This window comes from Panicum virgatum, chromosome 5K (assembly GCF_016808335.1).
Source record: "Panicum virgatum strain AP13 chromosome 5K, P.virgatum_v5, whole genome shotgun sequence".
NCBI lineage: Eukaryota > Viridiplantae > Streptophyta > Magnoliopsida > Poales > Poaceae > Panicum > Panicum virgatum.
In genome coordinates, this window is record NC_053140.1 from 8473752 (window position 1) to 8495753 (window position 22002).

Sequence of the window (22002 nt, forward strand, 5' to 3'; positions counted from 1 at the left end):
ACTGCACTAGGGCAGGCACATCTCTAACCATCATATCTTTTTTCCAGAGCCATAGCCCATATAGGCATACAGCAGGAGGCCACAACATCTCGAGTAGCAGAATCCCTTTTTTCACTGGCCTGAATCCGGCAAGCTTCTCTTTTGTCAAATCTGGATCCATCCACCTGAAAAAGAAAAGAAATAGGATTACCATCACAGCAGAACCATTCGTACTGCACTGACATCTCCACCCCAAAGCTGCAAAAGGAAGAGGATAACCACGGAGAAACATCACCGGCAGTGCCACGGCTTAGTGCTGATCTTTTTCAGAAGCTTATCACTGGAGGAGTGGAAGCAAAGCAAGCAATCAACCACCTACTCCTACTTCACCTGACAGGTGACAAGCACGGCGGGGGTCAAAGACAGAGGACGCTCAGATTTCAGACAGAGCGCTCCCCCGCCATGACATGAATGATTGATTCCACACCGCACGACACGCGCTGTAAAATACGGCAATAATGCTGGCGCGCAGGCGTCCACCACGGCTCCACCTCCACCCACTCGCCGCCCCCGTCCAACTTGGCCGGCCAGCGGCCGCCGGGCCTCCCGTCTTTTGACCCCCTCCGGATCGGAGTCAGCTCAGCAGCCTAGCTCAGCTGGCAGCTCAGTCACTGAGCCGCTCAGTTACCCACGTGGTTGCCCGAGTGAGAGCGACGGGCACGGAGCCCCCGGCCACCCCCGGGCGGGAAAAAGGAAGAAAACGTTGAGAAACCGGGGCGGAGCTCACCACGGCAGCTGCCCGGTCAGACCGCGCTGTCGTCGTCTGGCCGTGGAAGAAAACACCAGCACAAACCAAACGCATCGACGTCTTTGTCCGGGCTCGCACGAGCCGGACGTCAGTCAGGGCCGATGCACCTGGATCTCCTCCACACGGGGCTTGTCCTCACCTGCGCAGCGCGCCCCGGCGGGCTCGATGCCCTCCTGTTCCCGTAGCGCGCCCGTTAGTCGTTTGCGGTAGGAGCAGAGGAGCCGTCACCACCACCACTAGTTCTAGTTCACCCCCAAAAAAATCGGTTTTTGAGAAAAGAAAAGCACTAATTTACGGTGACCTCGCCTAAGGCTGCTAATGATTTAGGTTGAAATGGGTTTAATGGATTGAGTTTTGATATGGATTATGTTTTGATATGGATTATGTTTGGGTGAATTCAAATAGATTGTATTAGTTAATGGGGTGGGGTGGGGTGGGGTGGGTTCTATGTAAATATGGATCGGAGTAGTTTGGGGTGAACTGAAATAGATTTTTTATGCAAAACAGTATGATTATATATAAATGTCGGTTTGTAAGAGTTGGATCTTAGAAATAAAATCTCGCGTTCACATTATAAAATTTTATCAAAATTGACTGAAATTTATTGGAGATGACTCAGTATGACTATCAGCTACTTTGTGCAAAGCACTGTTGCTAGAATTATACGTGGGTCCCACGTAAAGAGCCGGACCCTAGAAATAAAACCTCGCGTTCACACTATAAAATTTTATCAAAATTGACTGAAATTTGTTGGAGATGACTCAGTATGACTAGGAGCTACTCTGTGCAAAGCAGCATGGCTAGAATTACACATGGGTCCCACGTCAAGAGCCGGACCCTAAAATAAAACCTCGGGTTCACACTATAAAATTTTATCGAAATTGACTGAAATTTGTTGGAGATGACTCAGTATGACTAGGAGTTACTATGTGTAAAACAGCGTGACTAGAATTATACATGGGTCTCACGTCAAGAACCGGATTCTAGAAATAAAACCTCGCATTCACACTACAAAATTTTATCGAAATTGACTAAAATTTGTTAGAGATGACTCGGTATAACTAGCAGCTACTCTGTGCAAAACGGTGTGGCAAAATCTACACTATAATTTTTTTTGGAGAAACGAGTTTTTATTGGGTTGTAATCATAGTTTGGCTAATAGTTTATTACATCATGAGTTGAAATGTTTGTGTTGGATTGGTTTGTGGTAGTGGTGGTTTAGAATGGTGTGGATAATATTAATTTCTGAAATAAAAATAGATTGGTGTGGATATGGTTTGATTTTGTGCCCATTTGTAGGCCGGAGGAACGGTCCGTCTCCGTTGTCGTCGTCCTCCCCCAACTGGCTACTAGCCAACCACGGAGTAGTACTCCGGACAGGTGGAAAGAGGCCGGGGGCGCCTGGAAGGTGTCGCGAGCTCGCGCGGAATTCCGTGGGATTTGATGCGGGGGTGTCACCGGCGATGGGGACTGTCTACTTGCCGGGGACACCAAGACCACGGATCCGGGGTCGGGTCCGGCCGCCCGCACAGCGCGAGCTGTGGCGGCAGGGTGGTAACGGGTCATGCCTTTAGTGGCCTCTTTACAGAACAACAAAGTCTTTAAATTATTTAATTCAAAATTATATAAAATTAGAGTTCGACTATTTTAAAATCCGGCTTTTAGATTTTTTAGTTCAAAATCTTGGACCCTTTACCACCCATAGGTGGCAGCGGCCCCGCCAACAGTTGTGCTCCCCGGTTGATCCAGCCGAGCCGTACGTGTAGCAACAAGCCATAGCCGCGCAAGCGCAACCCTTTTAGGCTGTCTGCAGCGGCAACGTCATCCCGTCCGCTATCCCACTTTCAGGATGGGATAGCGGAAAAATCCGCTGCAGCAGCGTCCGCCAAGCGGAACGCAACCGTTGCGTACCGTCTCCCGCACGCCCCATCTAGAGGAGAAAGCAGACCTCGGCTACCTGCCTCCCACCGTCGTCTGCCCAACTACCCGTCCTCGCGCTCGTGCTAGGAACGGAAGAGGCGAGGCCCCTGCTCCTCTGTAACATCCCGAAAATTCACTAAATAAATCATGCGCTAAAGTTGTCTTTCGTTGAGCTCGACTCCCCTCAAACCCTGAACCCTAATCCCCATAGCCTCTCCCGAGCAACCCGACACCCGATTTCAATCCGCGTCCCATCCCTTTCCCATCCAACGCGACGCGTCGTGACCGGCCGCCGCGAATCCCTCCCCTCCTTTTCCCCCTCCCCTTTTTCCTCTCTCCCCTCCGACCGCGTGCCCCACCTCCCACGGCCGCACGCCACGCGTGGCCGACCACGGCCGCGGTCGCCGCTGCCGCGCACCGCCCCCTCTTCCTTTTCCCTTTCCCTCTCTCCCTTTTTTCCCTATTCTTTTTCCTATTTCTCTCATTTTCACTTCACCCGTTTTTCCTTTCTTTTTTTCCTTTCTTTTTTCTTTTCTTTCTTTCCTACTTCTTCCTTCTACTCTCATTCATTTCTTCCCCTGTCGCGCGCCCGAAGCCGCCACAGCCCCGTGCCCGCCTGCCCCGCTGCGGCAACTCACCTCCCTCCCGCACACGCACACCAACCCGCTTTCCCGGCCGTGCACCACGCGCGCACCGGCCCGGCCCCCTCGCCCCCAACTCGCACGGCTCGGCCCGCGCGCACCCGCACGCGCCGGCCACGCTCCGCGGCCGGCCCGTGCGCCCAGTGCCCGAGCCGCGGACACCGCGCCGCGCCACGCCACCGCCCGCTCAGCCGCGCGCGCTCCCAGCCCGCGCACCGCCCCTGCCGCGACACCGCCACGCCACCACCCGCTCAGCGCCGTTCGCGCGCACGCGCACACGCGCGCCGCCGCACCGCCCGCCGAAACGCCGGTGTGACACCCGCTGCGCCGCTCGCCACCGCCCAGAAACGCGCGCCACACGCGTTCCACGCGCACTGAGCCGCGGCGAACGCGCCAAGCCGCAGCAACGTGAGCTCCGCCGAGCCCACGTGCACGCCTGGCCGCGCCGCGCGCCGCCCGCCGCTGCCCCGCATAGCGCCGCCCTGTGCTCACCGCTGCAGCACACGTCCCGTCACCCCTGCACAACCTCGCTGCCCGTGCGCCGCTCCACGACGCGCGAGCGCGGCCGAGCGCCATTAAGGCCCGCCGCGCCGCCCGCCGGGCGCCACCTACTCGCCACCAGCCACGCCCCCCCCCAAACCGACCTACATCGACTATAAAAGGCCCCGCCGGCGCCGCTCCTCCGCACCCAAACTTCCCCGGTCACCACCGCCTCTCCTCGCAGCTCACAGCGCCGCCGCCGCCGCCATTTCCGCCCGCCGCCGCTGGTTCGCGCCGCCCTGCTCCCTCGCCGTGCCCCGAGCCGAGGTGAGCTGGGGAATCGAACCCCACGCCCCCTCTAGCCCTTTTCCCCCACCCCCGGCCGCCGCCGTGGTCCAGGACGGCCCAATCGGCCGCCGCCGGCACCCCGGGGACACCTCCCCTGTTTCCCAGCGTGGGAGGGAGGAAGGGGATGGCAATTTTGCCAAAAACCCCTCCCCCTTTTCTTTATTTCTTAAAGAAACCTTCCACCCTTTTGTCTTTTTGCAGAAACACCCCCACCTTTAATATATTTGCGAATAAACCCTCCTCCAATATAAACTTAATCTCAAGTATACCCCTGACCTCTCCAGAATAACCCAAAAGCTTCCAAAAATTACAAGCAGACCCCTGCCTACCCAGGATTATTTACAACCAGGCCCCTGGCCCCTTAACTAACCCTCGAACCTTTACAAAACCTATTATTTCATGCGCCTAAACAACTCCGATTGACCCCAAACTTTACCATGTCACTTCTATTATAGTTTCGGGCCGCGCTATTAAGAAACCACTCAAAAATGCCACTTCTATCTCCATATTTTATGTGTTTCCGATTCGGGCTCAACGATAGAATCTTTGTATTGATTGGATGCTTGTTTGTGTGTGCTGTAGACCGCGGAGTGAACGAAGGAGAGCCCATCAACGAGCAGTTCTGTGAGCAGGAGAACGAGGACCAGTTCCGCGACCCCGAGCCCGAAGGACAGGACTTCCCCGAGGGCTACGAAGACGGCAAGTTCAATCCCATCCTTTGATGCATGTTTCTGTCCTAGTTTTTATAAACACAACCCAATGGCCTGTTTTATAAAGTTGCATATGTTTTACTTGCATGAAAACACGGTTGGATAGCCACCCCTTGATTTGTGTTGACCATTCCTTGACCACCTAGATTAATGTCTGATTTTGCTTGGACGTTAATCGACATTAGAACGCTTAGGACTTTACTCTTAAAATGATTTATTTGATAAAGAAAATGTGTGCGTGTGGGAAGGGATAAAATGTGGATTTCGAAAGATGAGTATGGACGAGATGGACGGCATTTCTGTGTGATTTGTCGATTGGTGTGCTTGTGCCTGTGTGGCAGAGCAAGGAGGGAGATATCCATCTTGTCGTGTCTAAGGACCGAGTTGGTGTGTCATCTCACCTAACTCCATTATCGTGCAAACCACTCGACCGTTGAATGGGCAACGGCGTAGCATAAATCCCACTAGTTGGTGTGGTAGCCATCAGGAGAGCTGAGAGCAACGGGTAACTAAGGAAAAGGGATAAGCCCCGAGTGGCTTATGCCCGGTTACACCTAAGTGAATGGTCAATGACCCCTTGGTGCATCCCGTGATGGCTAGTCAGGCTTAGCTATGGTGGGTAATGGCTATGATGGGATCTACACCGACACGACGGTGCACGAGTTGTGGTATCCTACTTGTGGGTAAAGTTGCACACCTCTGCAGAGTTAAGAATCTATTCGAATAGTCCGTGCCCACGGTATTGGGCGAGTTACGGTGTGGTCACATAACTAGTGTTTCTTTGGGATGGGCTGGTGTGAGTTGTTTTGGAATTGTGTCCGGCAGATGTGCCGTGTGCTACGACGGACGGGGAGTCCGGTAGCAGTTTAAAAATTGGAAACTCTGTGTTACTTCTGGAATTGATTTTCATAAAGGTTTTCTTTAAAACAAACCCTTGCATAAAATATAGTTTTTCTGCAAATTAAACCATAACCTTATCCTTGATTTACCAAGGCATGTTATTCTGGTTTAACCCCTCCGTGGGTGTGGTTGGACTTGCTGAGTACGTTTGTACTCACCCCACTCTTACTTTTACAGAAGAAGACCCGGACTTCGTTCCAGACGACGTCGAGTAGGGTTACCGTTCTACACCCAACCTTGCCTGTGGAACCGGCCCTGTTGAGATGCCTCCGCTGTCGCAGTACTCTGAGCCCGTAGTAGACCCTATGTGGTTTGCAGTCTGGTGTTATGTTGTAGCTTGGTTAATAATTATCATCATCTGTATCGAGTGTCCTCCAAGGTTTGTACGGTTTTGAACCATCTGATGTAATAAATGTGGCATCAGCCTCTTGGGACTGGTGCTTTGTATCACATTTAAGTCTTCTCTTATGAGGGGACGCTTCAGGTGGTATCAGAGCCGTAGGTTGGCCGTAGGACGTGACCCTAGGAGCGAAACCCGTTTTTAGACCCTTTACCTTAGGACTTTTCTATCCTTAATCCTTTCCTCACACAAACACTTACCTTTGATTCTTGCTCTGTTCCAGATGGCTGACAATGGATGGATTGGCGGAATCTGTTTCGCAGAGCCCGGCCTTCCCAAGTTGTTGATACTCAGCCTGGAACGCATCGGAGTTGTGGATCCACCAGAGTTTCTCTATCGGGAGTACGACTCCAAGGGTACTCTTCGGTGTGACCTGATGATCTTCATAGCAAGAAGCACCCGCTATCCTGATGTGGACCCTTGGTTCATCTCCACCACTGGATTCCGTTTCCCGGATACCTATCGGAAAGCCGCCCGTAAAGCCCTGCGACGGCTCAGAGTGATCTACAAGCATCACCTTCAGCGGACTCCTATGGGATTTTTCCCGCCGACTGAAGGAAGAGGACGCACATGGATTGCCAGGATGAGAGGACTTGGAAGAGAAGAAGAAGACCTAGAAGACACGGTCTCTCATCTATCCATCTATCTCACCGGCCTGGATGAGCTCTATCGCGAGCAAGCAGCACAACTGAAACAGCAGGTCCACAGAGCAGAAAAAGCAACCCAGGAGATGGAGGAACAACGGTCGAGGACTTTCCACGCCGAGTATTCCTTGGCTGCTCTCCAAGTCCAAATGGATGAAAAAGAGGCAGAATTGGAGGAGCAGCGGACAAGGACCGCACGTGCCGAGAACTCGCTGGCCGCTCTCCAAGCTCAGATGCGGAGGTACGAGGCTCGCTGGGGAATAGGTGGATGGATAGAGGAAGACGAAGAAGAGGAAGAACCCATGGAAACCCATTGGGACGTTGGCACTCAGACTGAAGAAGAAGAACCCGAAGAAACCCACTGGGATAAAGGAACTCAGACCGAGGATGGTGTGATGGATCAGTTCCTTCCACTGAAGAAGCGCTCCTTTAGAATTGAAGAAGAATCCCCATGATAGGGGTAGTCTCTAAGCTAGAACCCTTGCTCTAATAATCATGTACCCATGAAGTTGTACCCCACCATGATGCCATAAATAAAAACCATCTACCCCTTTGTGTATCGCAAATATTCGTGCAAGATCTTCACTCTATCTTTGTTTTCAGATGGCTGAGGAAGGATGGACCCAGGGCGACTGCCAAGCTGCACCTGGCTTCCCCAGCCTGTTGATCAATGCCCTGGAAAGCCTTGGCGTTACGGAACGCCCAAGGTACTACAGCAGAGAGTACGAGCATCATGGCACTCTCCGCTGCAGGGTGATCATTGTCATCGCCAGAAGTGAGCGCCACCCCAACATCCAGTCGTGGCGAGTGACCGCTACGGGATTCAGGCACCAAGACACCTATCCCTTGGCTGTCAGAAAGGCACTTCGGTACCTATGCCGGATTTTCGAAGAACACCTAGCACCCACGCCAATGAGGTTCTTTCCGCCGGCCATCAGAACCCCTGTTTGGGAAGCCCGCATGAGAAGCCTGGAACGGCGCCGCCATGAAGTAGACCCTTTGTACCAAGTGGCTAACTATCTGGCCGCTTTGGACCAACTCTTCGATGAGCAGGCCCACCTGCTGAGGGAGCAGACCAATCGTGCCGAGCAAGCTGAACTCGCGGTAAGGCTCCAACAGGTCCGAGCAGCCCAAGCCGAGGCAAGAGCCGCAGCCGCGATCAGCAGCGAAGCAGTGGCACAGGAGAGCCTCAGACAGGCCCGAGACCGGCGCATGCAAGAATGGACCAGGAGTGGGACCCCAGTTCCGGCCATCGGAGAAGATCATGTTCTACTTGGGACACCCGTCATAGGATGGGGAACGCTCTTTGGAAGCCCTCGAGCTCCACCCGAGAACCCCGAAGGTTCTACTGCTGTCAGAGAAAGAGAAGTTGCTGCTCAGCCCCAAGAGAACGGGAACCCGGAGGACGACGAGCCGTTTGTTTCCCCGGAAGCTCGTATCACCCCAGAAGAAGACTCGCCCCGCGAGTAGAGTGTCCAACCCTACCCTGTTGTTGTACCCTTCTAGACCTTTCGGTTTAAGTTGTACCCTTAGTTTGAACCTGTACCCGGACGTGTAGTACGCGTTCTAGTCATGTTCCCGTGTTGTACCCTACCTCGCTTTAGTAAAAGTTGCTTGTTTGCCTTGTTGTGTGCTTGTTGTGTGTGTGCCTTTCGGCAGAAGGTTAATTCTGCCTTTTTCAAAAATATGAATTAAATAACTTAAACATCACCTAATCCCAATCTCACAAAAAAACCCTACCAAATCTGCAGATGGTTTCCCGAAGCGTCACGAGGGCCTCCCGTGTCAGGGACCCTGCAGCCGCTGATGCAGGAGTACGCCTTAACGGGCAAAACCACCCTCAGGAAGAACAAGAAGTGAGTCAGGGCAGAGGAGAAAATCAGGATGCACAGCTACCACCACCACCACCCTTCGTGGACCTGGCACAAGTGATCCATAACCAGACTCTCATACTGGAGACACTGGCCAATGCTCTAATAAACAGGCAGCCACGAGAGCAGACCTTCAACGACAAGCTAACAGCTTTTCTGAGGGCCAAGCCACCCACTTTTGCCGGATCCAGCAACCCCTTGGATGCAGATGACTGGCTCCGCGTGATCCAGAGGAAACTCGAGCCATTTGGGTGCCAGGATCGTGATAAAGTTCTTCTGGCAGCACATCAACTCACCGGGACTGCCTTAGCCTGGTGGGAGAATTACTGCGCTGCCGCCAGAGATGCCTCCACCATCACCTGGAATGAATTCGTGAGGGAATTCCGCCGTTACCACATCCCCTCGGCCACCATGAAGTGCAAGGCGGATGAGTTCCGCGCACTTCAGCAGGGGAATATGACGGTGGAAGAGTATACACACCAGTTTATGGAGCTGTCTCGATATGCGCCAGATGAAGTGAACGACGACGAGAAGAAGCAGGACATGTTCAAGAAGGGACTAAACCCAGAACTCAGGACCCTGCTCACCCCTCAGATCTATCCTGATTTCAACACCTTGATGAACAAGGCAATCCTCACCGAGAAGGCTAAGATTGATGAAAGGAAAGAAAACAAGCGCAAGTTTCTGGAAAGTAAGTCTCGCCAGCAGGATCGTTTTCAGAAAACCAGAAGTCTCAGCTACAACGCACCAAGGTCCCAAGCCCCAATGCAGTACAAAACTCAGTCTCAAGTGACAGGACCACGGGCCCCTAACACACAGCCCAGAAGTCAGAACACCATGAGGGCCTCACAGAATAATGCGAGCCAGGTCACCAACAACAACAGCAACGTGAGAGCCTGCTTCAACTGCCGTGAGACGGGTCACTTCATCGCCGACTGCCCCTATGCCAAGAACAAGCCTGCTACTTCGGCTTTCTCCAACACAGTGAACGGGCCCAAGCCAGTTCTGACCAGTGCCAACCGAGTGCCCCTCCGTGGCAACAGCAACAACAACAACAACCAGCAGAGGCAATCCCAGCAGTCTTTCGGACGAGCCCGCGTCAACCACATCGACGCGCAGGAAGCTCAAGGAGCTCAGGGCGTAGTACTCGGTGAGTACCTAGTCAGCTCAACTCTTGCAACAGTACTGTTCGATTCTGGAGCATCACACTCATTCATATCCTCAAGTTTTGTGGAGAAACATAAAATACCTACAGTACTACTGAAAACACCCCTATTAACCCGGACGCCCGGAGGAGACATCAGGTGTCAACTGGGTTGTCTACGGGTAAGGATCAATTTAAGTGGGGTAGAGTTTTTAGCAGACCTAGTAGTACTTAAGTCAGAAGGGATAGATGTGATCCTCGGAATGGACTGGCTAAGCAAACACAATGGCCTCATAGGTTGTACGGACAAGGTAGTCCACCTAACAAACCCAGAGGGAGTCCGAGTGACCTGTCACACCCGGGAAAGTGGAGCAAACCCGATGGTGTTTAGCATGGAAGCCAAGTCCTTGGAAGAAGTCCCAGTAGTGAGTGAGTACCCCGATGTCTTTCCTGAAGAACTTCCCGGTATGCCACCAGATAGGGACATAGAATTTGTCATTGATCTTGTTCCTGGAACCGCCCCCATAGCCAAGAGACCTTATAGGATGGCAGCCTCTGAGTTGGCAGAGTTAAAGAAACAACTAGAGGAGTTACAACGGATTGGCTTCATCAGGCCAAGTTCGTCGCCTTGGGGAGCCCCGGTTCTGTTTGTCAAAAAGAAGGATGGAAGTATGAGGTTGTGCGTTGATTACCGGGCACTGAACGAAGTTACTATCAAGAACAAGTATCCTCTCCCCAGGATCGATGACCTTTTCGACCAGTTAAAAGGAGCCAAATACTTTTCCAAGATTGACCTGAGGTCCGGTTATTTTCAGCTCAAGATCAGGGAGAGCGACATCCCGAAAACAGCTTTTGTCACCCGGTATGGTCAGTTTGAGTTTACGGTGATGTCTTTTGGACTGACAAATGCACCTGCCTATTTCATGAACCTCATGAACAAAGTGTTTATGGACGAGTTAGATAAGTTTGTCGTAGTCTTCATTGATGACATACTTATTTACTCGAAGAGTATTCAGGAGCACGAGCAACACCTGAGGGTAGTTCTGGAAAAATTGAGAGTGCATAGGCTATACGCCAAATTTAGCAAGTGTGAGTTCTGGCTGGAGAAAGTAGCTTTCCTTGGTCACATTCTGACCGCAGAAGGAGTAGCAGTGGATCCCGAGAAGGTCGAAGCAGTCTCCAACTGGCAGCAACCAACCAATGTCAGTGAGATCAGGAGTTTTCTCGGATTAGCTGGGTACTATCGGAGATTTATTGAGGGATTTTCTAAGATAGCCCGGCCCATGACAGAGCTGCTCAAGAAAGAGAAGAAGTTCACCTGGACGGAGTCGTGTGAAAGAAGTTTCCAGGAGTTGAAGCGAAGATTGACGACAGCCCCAGTGCTAACCCTGCCGGATATTCATCGGGATTTTGTCATCTATTGTGATGCGTCCCGACAAGGATTGGGTTGTGTGCTGATGCAAGACGGGAAAGTCGTTGCATATGCTTCCCGTCAGCTCAGGACTCATGAGCAAAATTACCCGACTCATGATTTGGAGCTTGCAGCCGTAGTGCACGCACTTAAGATCTGGAGGCACTATTTGATTGGAAATAAGTGCGAAATCTTTACCGATCATAAAAGTCTAAAGTATATCTTCACCCAACCAGACCTAAACCTGAGGCAGAGAAGATGGTTGGAATTAGTCAAAGATTATAATTTGGAAATTCATTATCACCCAGGTAAAGCCAATGTAGTAGCCGATGCCCTAAGTCGGAAATCCTACGGGCCCATGAATGACCATTTACGAGAGGAAATGGCACGATTAAATGTGCACATTGTCCCTCGAGGTTCCAGCCAAGTGCTGAACGTTCAATCCACTCTAGAAGAACGAATCAGGAAAGCCCAGAGAGCGGACAAGGGACTGATGGAAATCCGGAAGCAAACCGGAGAAAATAAGGCACCAGACTTTAGAGTGGATAATAGGGGAACATTGTGGTACAAAGATAGAATTTGTGTGCCCCAGAAGGGAGATTTCAGGCAAATAATCATGGATGAAGCCCACAACTCAGCCTACTCTATTCACCCAGGATCCACCAAGATGTATATGGACTTAAAACAGAAATATTGGTGGAATGGGATGAAGGCAGATATTGCACGATTTGTCGCCCATTGCGATACTTGCCAGAGAATCAAAGCTGAACACCAGAAGCCGGCAGGATTGTTGCAGCCCCTACCCATTCCGGTTTGGAAATGGGATGAAATAGGGATGGATTTTGTGGTAGGACTGCCCAGAACCCAGAAAGGACACGATTCCATATGGGTAATAGTGGACCGACTCACTAAAGCGGCTCATTTCATACCCGTACGGACCAACTATGGCGGAGAGAAGCTAGCCAAGCTCTATGTGGAGAATATAGTGAAGTTGCATGGTGTGCCCAGTCGTATTGTTTCAGATAGAGAGACCCAGTTCACCTCTAGATTTTGGAAGAGTTTGCATAAGGCCATGGGCACCAAGCTAGACTTTAGTTCCGCTTATCACCCGCAGACAGATGGTCAGACAGAAAGGGTGAATCAGATTATGGAAGATATGTTGAGAGCATGTGTCCTCACCTATGGCAAGGATTGGGAACAGAGTCTACCCTATGCCGAGTTCTCATACAATAACGGGTATCAAGCAAGCTTGGGCATGTCGCCGTTCGAGGCTCTTTACGGAAGGAAATGCAGAACCCCTCTGATGTGGTCAGAAGTTGGGGAACGTGCTCTAGTCGGGCCCGCCCTCATAAAGGAAGCAGAAGAAAGGGTGGCCGAGATTAGAGAAAAACTGAAAGCAGCCCAGTCCCGACAGAAGAGTTACGCTGACAAGAAAAGGCGGGAAATAAGTTTCAGTCCAGTGGATTTTGTGTATCTCAAGGTATCACCCATTCGAGGAACCCGAAGATTTCAGGTACAAGGAAAATTAGCCCCTCGGTACATTGGACCATATCGAGTCCTGAAGAAAGTTGGAGCAGTAGCATACCGTTTGGAACTGCCAGAAGAAATGTCAGATATACATCCAGTGTTCCACGTCTCACAGCTAAGGAGATGTTTGAGAGTACCCGAGGCAGAGCACGTGCCAGTAGAAATGATAGATCTACAGCCAGATTTACGATATCAAGAAGTACCGGTCAAGATTCTAGACACGGTCTCTAGGAGAACCAGGAACTCAGAAGTACGGATTTGCAGAGTTCAGTGGAGCAGGCACGGAGTAGAAGAAGCGACGTGGGAACGCGAAGATGCTCTGAAGAAGGAATTTCCCCATCTCTTTAGGAACCAGCCGAATCTCGAGGACGAGATTCATTTTAAGTGGGGTAGGTTTGTAACATCCCGAAAATTCACTAAATAAATCATGCGCTAAAGTTGTCTTTCGTTGAGCTCGACTCCCCTCAAACCCTGAACCCTAATCCCCATAGCCTCTCCCGAGCAACCCGACACCCGATTTCAATCCGCGTCCCATCCCTTTCCCATCCAACGCGACGCGTCGTGACCGGCCGCCGCGAATCCCTCCCCTCCTTTTCCCCCTCCCCTTTTTCCTCTCTCCCCTCCGACCGCGTGCCCCACCTCCCGCGGCCGCACGCCACGCGTGGCCGACCGCGGCCGCGGTCGCCGCTGCCGCGCACCGCCCCCTCTCCTTTTCCCTTTCCCTCTCTCCCTTTTTTCCCTATTCTTTTTCCTATTTCTCTCCTTTTTCCTTCACCCTTTTTCCTTTTCTTTTTTTTTCTTTCTTTTTTTTCTTTCTTTTCCTCTCTTCCTTCTCCTCTCTTCCTTTCTTCCCCGTCGCGCGCCCGAGCCGCCCCAGCCCCGGCCCGCCTGCCCCGCGCGCACCTCACCTCCCTCCCGCACGCAACCACCCGCTCCCGGCCGTGCCACCACGCGCGCACCGGCCGGCCCACTCGCCCCCACTCCGCACGGCTCGGCCCGCGCGCACCCGCACGCGCCGGCCACGCTCCGCGGCCGCCGTGCGCCCCAGTGCCCCCGAGCGCGGCACCGCGCCGCGCCACGCACCGCCCGCTCAGCCTGCGCGCGCTCCCAGCCCGCGCAACGCCCCTGCCGCGACACGCCACGCCACCACACCCCGCTCAGCGCCGTTCGCGCGCACGCGCACACGCGCGCCGCACGCCACCGCCCGCCGTGCCGCCGCTTGTGACACCCGCTGCGCCGCTCGCCCACCGCCCAAGAAACGCGCGCCACACGCGTTCCACGCGCACTGAGCCGCGTGCACGCCTGGCCGCGCCGCGCGCCGCCCGCCGCTGCCCCGCATAGCGCCGCCCGTGCCTCACCGCTTTGCAGCACACGTCCGTCACCCCCTGCACAACCTCGCTGCCCGTGCGCCGCTCCACGACGCAGCTGAGCGCGGCCGAGCGCCATTAAGGCCCGCCGCGCCGCCCGCCGGGCGCCACCTACTCGCCACCAGCCACGCCCCCCCCAAACCGACCTACATCGACTATAAAAGGCCCCGCCGGCGCCGCTCCTCCGCACCCAAACTTCCCCGGTCACCACCGCCTCTCCTCGCAGCTCACAGCGCCGCCGCCGCCGCCATTTCCGCCCGCCGCCGCTGGTTCGCGCCGCCCTGCTCCCTCGCCGCGCCCCGAGCCGAGGTGAGCTGGGGAATCGAACCCCACGCCCCCTCTAGCCCTTTTCCCCCACCCCCGGCCGCCGCCGTGGTCCAGGACGGCCCAATCGGCCGCCGCCGGCACCCCGGGGACACCTCCCCTGTTTCCCAGCGTGGGAGGGAGGAAGGGGATGGCAATTTTGCCAAAAACCCCTCCCCCTTTTCTTTATTTCTTAAAGAAACCTTCCACCCTTTTGTCTTTTTGCAGAAACACCCCCATCTTTAATATATTTGCGAATAAACCCTCCTCCAATATAAACTTAATCTCAAGTATACCCCTGACCTCTCCAGAATAACCCAAAAGCTTCCAAAAATTACAAGCAGACCCCTGCCTACCCAGGATTATTTACAACCAGGCCCCTGGCCCCTTAACTAACCCTCGAACCTTTACAAAACCTATTATTTCATGCGCCTAAACAACTCCGATTGACCCCAAACTTTACTATGTCACTTCTATTATAGTTTCGGGCTGCGCTATTAAGAAACCACTCAAAAATGCCACTTCTATCTCCATATTTTATGTGTTTCCGATTCGGGCTCAACGATAGAATCTTTGTATTGATTGGATGCTTGTTTGTGTGTGCTGTAGACCGCGGAGTGAACGAAGGAGAGCCCATCAACGAGCAGTTCTGTGAGCAGGAGAACGAGGACCAGTTCCGCGACCCCGAGCCCGAAGGACAGGACTTCCCCGAGGGCTACGAAGACGGCAAGTTCAATCCCATCCTTTGATGCATGTTTCTGTCCTAGTTTTTATAAACACAACCCAATGGCCTGTTTTATAAAGTTGCATATGTTTTACTTGCATGAAAACACGGTTGGATAGCCACCCCTTGATTTGTGTTGACCATTCCTTGACCACCTAGATTAATGTCTGATTTTGCTTGGACGTTAATCGACATTAGAACGCTTAGGACTTTACTCTTAAAATGATTTATTTGATAAAGAAAATTTGTGCGTGTGGGAAGGGATAAAATGTGGATTTCGAAAGATGAGTATGGACGAGATGGACGGCATTTCTGTGTGATTTGTCGATTGGTGTGCTTGTGCCTGTGTGGCAGAGCAAGGAGGGAGATATCCATCTTGTCGTGTCTAAGGACCGAGTTGGTGTGTCATCTCACCTAACTCCATTATCGTGCAAACCACTCGACCGTTGAATGGGCAACGGCGTAGCATAAATCCCACTAGTTGGTGTGGTAGCCATCAGGAGAGCTGAGAGCAACGGGTAACTAAGGAAAAGGGATAAGCCCCGAGTGGCTTATGCCCGGTTACACCTAAGTGAATGGTCAATGACCCCTTGGTGCATCCCGTGATGGCTAGTCAGGCTTAGCTATGGTGGGTAATGGCTATGATGGGATCTACACCGACACGACGGTGCACGAGTTGTGGTATCCTACTTGTGGGTAAAGTTGCACACCTCTGCAGAGTTAAGAATCTATTCGAATAGTCCGTGCCCACGGTATTGGGCGAGTTACGGTGTGGTCACATAACTAGTGTTTCTTTGGGATGGGCTGGTGTGAGTTGTTTTGGAATTGTGTCCGGCAGATGTGCCGTGTGCTACGACGGACAGGGAGTCCGGTAGCAGTTTAAAAATTGGAAACTCCGTGTTACTTCTGGAATTGATTTTCATAAAGGTTTTCTTTAAAACAAACCCTTGCATAAAATATAGTTTTTCTGCAAATTAAACCATAACCTTATCCTTGATTTACCAAGGTATGTTATTCTGGTTTAACCCCTCCGTGGGTGTGGTTGGACTTGCTGAGTACGTTTGTACTCACCCCACTCTTACTTTTACAGAAGAAGACCCGGACTTCGTTCCAGACGACGTCGAGTAGGGTTACCGTTCTACACCCAACCTTGCCTGTGGAACCGGCCCTGTTGAGATGCCTCCGCTGTCGCAGTACTCTGAGCCCGTAGTAGACCCTATGTGGTTTGCAGTCTGGTGTTATGTTGTAGCTTGGTTAATAATTATCATCATCTGTATCGAGTGTCCTCCAAGGTTTGTACGGTTTTGAACCATCTGATGTAATAAATGTGGCATCAGCCTCCTGAGACTGGTGCTTTGTATCACATTTAAGTCTTCTCTTATGAGGGGACGCTTCATCCTCCGCCACCGCCGCCACCGGAGCAGTACGCCCGTACGCCGACCACCGCTGCTCTCGCGCGCCCGCCCCACGCCGCAGGGGAGCAGGGCGCCAGCAAGGCGCTGGGGAGGGGGGAGGCCTACCGCAGCTGCCCCGCCGCGACGCCTCGCCGCGGCGCAGCGGCCACCTCGCCCGAACGTGCTGCTCCAGCAAGGGATGGGTAGGGAGGCCCAAACGGCCCGGACGCGCACGCGCCTCACTGCCGCTACCCCACGGCGAGGCGAGCTCGTGCCGGAGCAGGGGCGCGCCGCCGCGGCAAGCTCAAGCAGCAGCAGGGCCGCGGCGCCCCAAGGCGAGCTCGAGCCGAAGCAGGGGCATGCGATCGCGACGAGCACGAGCCGGAGCAAGGGCGCGCGGTCGCGGCGAATTCGAGCAGGGAGCGGCTCGCGGGGGAGGGGGCGCTGTAGCTCGGCCACGAGGAGGAGGCGTCCCGCCCGCCGCCGCCGCGAGGGAGCCGCCTGTGCCACCGCGAGCTGCCCCTGCTCTGCTTCCCGCCGCGGCACCGCGCACCGCAGCATGCCCATGGGGTGCTGGTCGTGGTGCCGACCTGTAGTGCCGCCGCCGAACTTTGCCTTGGCCGAACTGGCCACGCCGCCGCACGCATTGGCTGCCGCGGCCGCACACCGCGAGCCCGTGCTGCCATGGATCGCGCCGCCGCGCACGCAGGGGAGTGCGGGTCAGAGCGCGACGCAGGGAGCAGGGATGGGGGGCGGCGGGGCGGCTCGCCGCCGGGAGGGATGGGGCGGCGCGTCAAGCAGGGAGTCTGGGAGGGAGAAGAGGGGAGGACAGAGAGACCAGGTGGAAAAAAAGTATAAGGAGAGTATGACGCGTGGGTCCCACTGGTGGTAGTTGACATGGAGGATGAGATATAAAGTATGACGAGTGCGGAAGAACTGAGTGTAGAGGAGAGAATATTGACAACTAGAACAAAATATTTCTTTTAAGGATAAATTTAGAGAGTGACTAGTGCGGATAGCCTTAACCCTGTCGTCGTGCCCTGCGTCACGCCGCCGATCTGTGCCCGCATCGCACAGCTACGCTCGGCGCCAGACGACTGCGAGCGCTGGTGCTTCGTTCTAGTCTTTCCCCTGTGTGGCTCGGTAGTGGCTGGCTGGGGCCTCGGATCGCCATCGGCGAACAGGACGGACGGGGCAGGCGCGCGCAGAAGGTTCAACGGACGCAAGCCTTGTCGCCACCACCGACGGCTTTTCGGCTGCGGGCCTGCGGCAATCGCCCGCGGCAGGCGCGCCGTCCATTCGTTTCGCGCTCCACGATTCCGAGAGTGTGTACAAACGAGACACAATGCTGAATCTGCGGGTGACCGTAACATACCCCCCTCCAGCGGTCGATTTTTTTTCCATCCACGTGCCTTATCCTCCGCGCTTCTCCTCTCCTTTTCCACTGCACACGGTCTTCCCCCTACCTCCCATCTGGATCTCGAGCCATGGAGCCCCCTTCCCCCTTTCCTTCTGCTCCATGCGGCCTGAGAGGGGGGCCGGCGGGCTGGCGGCGGGAGGCCGCGCGGCGGGACGGGCGAGTCGGCGGCGGGGCCGGGGCGGGAGGCGCGGCGGGTCCGGCGGCGGGGCGCGGCGGGAGGTGCGGTGCGCCGGCAGGGGCGGCGGCGCCCGCCACCAGAGCCGCCCCCTGCCCAGATCCGGTTTTTTTTCTTTTTTTTGTTCTTTGCATACAAATTTTTTTAAAAAAAATAATAGCCGAGTTTTTTATTTGGATGTACATTTTTTGTTTCTTCCATTTGATAAATTTCTCTCTGTCAAAATTTTTCTCATAAATTTTTTTATCTCACCAATTTATTTCTTGAAATTTTTTCTACCCACCAAATTTTCACTTCAAAAAATATTTGACTCAGAAAAAATATCTGAATTTATTTTTCTCAGAAAACGACAAAAAAATTCTAAAAACGGAAAAAAATTGCTGTCGGAAAATCGACCGTACGGGAGCCTCCCGTACGGTTGACCGTAAACTAACAATCCCCCGAGACGAGAGGGCGATACGCGGGATAAATTCGCCTGACATTCACATGGATCCATCCGCTCCCTTCCTAGTGACCGAGAGAGCCGGGACGGCGAGCTGCTGGATTCCGTAATCCAAAGTTTCGGCGAACCCTGCCATGTCGTTTTCCAACAGCTACGACGAATCCAGGCCGTGGCTCGCGCACTGGCCGGGACATTATCGGAGTCATCGAATGTAGAGATGGCAGCGGATCGGGTTCGGTGCGGGTATCCGCGGGTTTCGGGTTTGGTGTTGGTTTTTCGCCCACGGTTTTCAGGTTCGGGTTTGGGTTTGGTTTCGGTTTCGGGTTTTGGTTTCCACCCGTGGATATCCGAAATAAATTATTTGGAATTAAAACTCATGTTTTATAATATGTTAATGATAATTTGTTTACTTAGACTATTAAATTTATTGAAAGTTGAGTCATGAAAATATTTATTATTTGTTGCCTCTTGTTTATACATGTGAATATGTGTATATTTATCCGCGGGTTTCGGGTATCCATTCGGGTTTCGGGTATCCGCGGGTTTGGTTTTGGTGATGGATTTCCACCCGAATCGGTTTCGGTTTCGGGTTCGGGTTTCGATTTCGGTGCACGGAGACTCCACCCGATCCGAACCCGACCCGTTGTCATTCTTAATCGAATGGCATTTGTTTTAGAAACTGGCAACACACAGCCTCACCTCCCCCCACCCACACACACAAGGAAAAAAGACAATTACTCTTTCTTTCAACTCAAGTTCAATGTTGGACACAATCACAAACATTCGTCCGGCAGGTTCGGGATCTTTCAACTCAAAATCAAGACAAATCATGGCCTTCAACAATTCAACCACGATTTCCCCGGACCTTCCAAGCTTCTTCCAAACCTCAGGCCTAGTTTAGATGCATAAAATTTTGGGTGTAAATCATTGTAGCACTTTCATTTATATTTGATAATTATTGTCCTGCTATGGATTAACTAGAGTAAAAAGATTCGTCTCGCAAATTATAGTTAAATTATATAATTAATTATTTTATTTAACTACATTTAATACTTCATACATGCGTAGAAAGATTCGATGTGATAGAAAATCTTATAAAGTTTTGAAATTTTGAAACAAGGTCAGTATGGCTACTGCTGGAAGTACAGTGACGGCACAAATAACACCCCTACGTGCTCCGTAAGAGGCACGGCTCGCCACGTTCACCTGAGAAGCCATCAGAAGAACCCATGTCAACGTCGGGCGACGAATAGGCAATAGCTTCCGTGGTTAGCTGGGCCCCGGCCCGAGCCTAGCGCAAGCGCGCGTGCGCAAGCCCTGCGCCACATGTCCTAGCCCAGCGGAGACCCGGACCATGATGCGATCCATCCACCTCCACCCTGCCCCGGGCCCCGACCGCGCGCGCCACCTACCCCACCCGCAACCTCGCAGCCGCATTCACTTTCCCCACTGAGTTCGCTGCCTCTCCCCAGCAAGGTTAACCAAACCGGTGGGAACCGGTCCGGTTTGACCGGTTATCGGTCAAACCGGTCCGGTCCGGTTCCGGTTCCGGCCGGTACCCAACCTGCCAAAATTCAAATTTTAAATTTGAATTCAAAAAATGAAAAATTCCCAAAAAATTCCTAAAAATACTTCAAGGTGTGATGAATCTAATGGTGTCAAATTTTCTCAAAAATTCATTCATTTAGTATAGTTTGTGGGAATTTAAAGTTAAATCAAAAAAGAAAAAGAAAAAAAATGGACCGGCCCATGAAGGCCCACCGATCAAACCGGTCAAACCGGCCGGTAAACCGGTCAAACCGGTCGGTAAACCGGTAAAACTGGCCGGTAAATCGGTTGCACGGGAGCTTTTGAATTTCAAGCCGGTCAAACCGACCGGTAAACCGGTAAAACCGGCCGGTAAACCGGTCAAACCGGCCGGTAAACCGGTCGGAACCGGTTGCACGGGAAAATTTGAATTTATTTGAATTTGGATTTAAATTCAACCGGTTTCCACCGGTAACCGGTCAAACCGGTCCGGTAAACCGGAACCGGAGCCCGGCGGTTATCGGAAACCGGTTGGGAAATAAAACCCTGCTCCCCAGCTGTCCCGCCGTGTACAGTGTACTCGCTCGCGTGCCCTCGGCCCGGTCCAGTCCTGCACACGCCTCAGCCACTCGCGTCGCAGCGGGCATGATCGCTCGGCCGCGAACAGAAACGATCCGACGACATTGGGGCGGAGGCGGCGGTGGCGGCGGGCGCGACCGAGAGAACAACAAAGCCTACGGGTACGACGTCCGCGTCGCGCGCCGGCGCCCCGACCGGGCCGGTCCTAGAATAGGATAGCCACTCCACCCGTCGCGGCTGGGCACCGCGGCAAAAAGGGTGGGCGCGGGAATCGGATCGGATAGCGCCGCGGCGGCCACCACGGCAGGGGCGCCTCGTCGGCACATCGCGCGGGCCTCCTTTCCTTTCCCCGTCCCAACAACGTGAGGCCAAGGCGGCTGGGCCGGGCGCGCCGCGGGGGCCCCGGCGGAACCGGAGCCAGCCACAGGATACGGTCTCATCGGGAACCTTATCGCCCGCCACCGGGCGCGCCACAGGATGCGCTGCTCCAGCCTCCAGCATCCAGCCTCCATCCCCGCTCGCGCGACGCGGCACACGGTCCCCCGCGCCCCGGGCCACGGCAGCGCGCGCGCCGCGCCAAGTGGGATGGCGCTGCAGCGCGTCGGACGAGAGCGGGGACAAAAGCGCGCCGGGGCGGCACGGATACGTGCGTATCCGCGAGGACTCGTCGCTCGCGCTCTCGCGTGGGGTCGGTCGCCGAACCCCGCATCCCCGGGCGGCCCTGGCCCTGGGCGTAGCGCGTGGGGACACGTCAGCGCAACCCAACAGGCTGCCGCCCCCCGGCGCGCACCGGTGGCCGAGCCCTGTTTGGTTTGAAGTAGAACAAGTATCACAAAAAATTTTGACCAATAATTAGGGGTACTAAATAAATGTAATTTATAAAATTAACTCGACAATCCTGTCCTACTTCGCGAGACGAATCTAATGAGGCATTTGACCGCACGATTAGAGGATGATTACTGTAGAATCAATGTAGCCAATCATTAATTAATTATTATCATTAGATTTGTCGTGAAAAGTTACACTCATCCGTGAAAAAATTTTGCAAATAAACTTCATTTAGTACTCCATGCATGTGAAATTCTTTTCTTAGGAATCATGTGCGATAGTTATGATAGGAAACCAAACAGGGCCCGAAAGGGCGCCTGCACCCCGGAAGGGACAAGCGCGCCGCGCGCCGCACGGGGAACGCTGAGGCCATGACGAGGGTCGTGTTTGGTCGGGGTGAAAAAGTTTTTTTAAAAATTTCTTTGTTTTTACTACTAATTAGAGATATTAAATAAAGTCT